This window comes from Zea mays, chromosome 9 (assembly GCF_902167145.1).
Source record: "Zea mays cultivar B73 chromosome 9, Zm-B73-REFERENCE-NAM-5.0, whole genome shotgun sequence".
Lineage (NCBI taxonomy): Eukaryota > Viridiplantae > Streptophyta > Magnoliopsida > Poales > Poaceae > Zea > Zea mays.
Window position 1 is genome coordinate 84528227 of NC_050104.1, and position 2439 is coordinate 84530665.

At 57.9% G+C, this 2439-nt stretch overlaps 1 pseudogene; it reads right to left on the bottom strand.

Moving 5' to 3' along the window:
* Positions 1-654: 654 nt before the first annotated feature.
* Positions 655-1537, bottom strand: LOC103652128 (uncharacterized; annotated as a pseudogene).
* Positions 1538-2439: the final 902 nt, after the last annotated feature.

Below are 2439 nucleotides of genomic sequence, written 5' to 3' on the forward strand. Positions count from 1 at the left end.
TTACTTGTTTCTAACAATCTTTGGGTATCAACAATTAATTGCCTATGGTATTTATCCGACTCGAAAACATAGAGAAGGCGACGACTACTACGGCATGTCGTCACCTCATCTTAATCGCATAATTAATTTTATCTTTACTGATCGAGTCTGCCGACTAACCGTTTAAACTAGTAAAACCTATCCTTCACATCAAACAACACATCACACATCTTCCTATCGAAACGTAAAAACATCCGAGTTCTTTTCTACTTCTTTTTCTTTCGCCACAAAATTTAATCCATACCAATACAATTTTTAAACATGCACCACATCGACCAAAACATAATTAGACAACTACAAATCGCATACATCACATAACCTTTTGTTCTTCAATCGCAAACGCGATCCAACCAATGCGCATAACCGAAACATTTTACACACATCCATTCAAATTAATTAAACGAGTCGAGCGAGAGCGACATGCATCGGCTCACCATAAACAAACCCAATCGGTGTTTGTGAGGACGATGGTGATTCCGATTTGTGCATCACTACGAACATCGACGAGCGTCGAGCGGCTTGCCTTCTCCTCGCAAAACACGGAGTGCCTCTCCTCCACAAAACAAAAATAAAACAGCACACATACACAATTAATCATATGAAAATAACGCCGATGTGGAATCAAACAAGGAGCGTCGTTGTCTCACCGGGGGTGAAAGACGTCGCGGATGGGGCTGCGCAAAAACAGCAAACACCCGGCGAGCGTCGACGGCGTGCTGTTCACTGCGCAGCACAAAGCAGCGACGAAGCCAGGGGAGTGACGAGGCTGCAGTTTTTGGACCGGCATTGCTGCGCAGAGACTTGGACGCCACGGCTGCAGCCCGAGCAGGGGCTCCTTGCTGCCGCACCAGGGAAAAGAAGGAAGGGGCGAGCAACAGCAGGGGAGGAAAGCCAGCTGGGAGGAAGATGAACAGGGAGGCGCTGGAAAAAAAAATTCTGGGTGCCATCCATAGAAGCTGCTGCTGCCTGCGCTGAACCGGATCGAAGGGGAGCTCGGCGTGTGCTGCGGGAGATGGCCGGCTAGAGCAGAGGGAACAGGGAGCTCGGCCATGGAGAGGCTGCTGGAATTTCTGGGCGCCTGCTTGGGGGCTCGGCTGGGGGATTTTTCTGGGCATCCATGGGAGGGAGCTAGAAATCAGGGCGCCATGGGGCTCTGCGCATCTAGCAGCAAGGGCGCCGAACAGAGGGAGGAGGGGCTCAGCCTTGGAGGTTGCAGGGAGATGGAAATCGCTGCTCGCCTGCAGGGGACGCGCTAGAGAGATGGCAACCAGGGGAAACTCGCGACCATGGAAGTCGCAGGGAAAACAGGGGCGCCCGTGACCTGCTGTTCCATGAACGCTAGAGCTTGGGGGAGGGAGAGCCGAGGCGCTGCGCGGGGAAGAAAGGCGCCATGGCTGGGGCGTCGGCCAAGGGAAACTGCTCCCTGCAGGGAGCGAGCGCCAGGGAGGAGGGCGCCATGGTGGCCGAGGGGAGGAGCTGAGCTCCCTGCGCTTGCTGCTCGCTGGAGGAAGAAGAAGGCAGGTGTCGGCGTTCCGAGACCGGGGGGTCCCTTGGGCCGATGAGTGAGTGTCGCCGCGTGCCCCAGCCCAGATGGGTCGAGCGCGAGGGCGAGCGCGAAGGGGGGAGAAGCGAGGCGGCCGGAGACCAGCGTGAGAGTGGTGGGAATCCCGCGGCCTTCGTGTTCGTCCCGCGCCTAGGTCGGGTGCGCTTGCAGTAGGGGGTTACAAGCGTCCACGCGGGAGAGGGAAGCGAGCGGCCCCAAGAGAGCGCCTGTCTCGTCCTCGTCCCCGCGCGGCCAACCCTCTCTAAGAGGGCCCTGGTCCTTCCTTTTATAGGCGTAAGGAGAGGATCCAGGTGTACAATGGGGGGTGTAGCAGAGTGCTACGTGTCTAGCGGGGGAGAGCTAGCGCCCTAAGTACATGCCGATGTGGCAGCCGGAGAGATTTTGGCACCCAGCTGGTGTGATGTCGTGGCCGTCGAAGGAGCGATGGAGCCTGGCGGGGGGACAGCTGTCGGAGCGGTTGAGTCCTTGCTGACGTCCTCTTGCTTCCGTAAGAGAGCTGAGAGCCGCCGTCGTCACAGAGCATGCGGGGTGCCATCATTGCCTATCTGGCGGAGCTAGCCAGATGGGACACCGGTCTTGTTCCCTGCGGCCCGAGTCAGCTCGGGGTAGGGTGATGATGGCGCTTCCTGTTGACGTGGCTGGCCTGCGCCCTAGGTTGGGCGATGTGGAGGCTCCTCCGAAGCCGAGGTCGAGTCTGTCTTCCATGGTCGAGGCCGAGTCCGAGCCCCTGGGTTGGGCGAGGCGGAGGTCGTGGGCAGATGTCAGGGCGGAGTCCGAGCCCTGGGGTCAGGCGAAGCGGAGTTCGTCGTCTTCTGGGGCTGAGCCCGAGTCCGAGC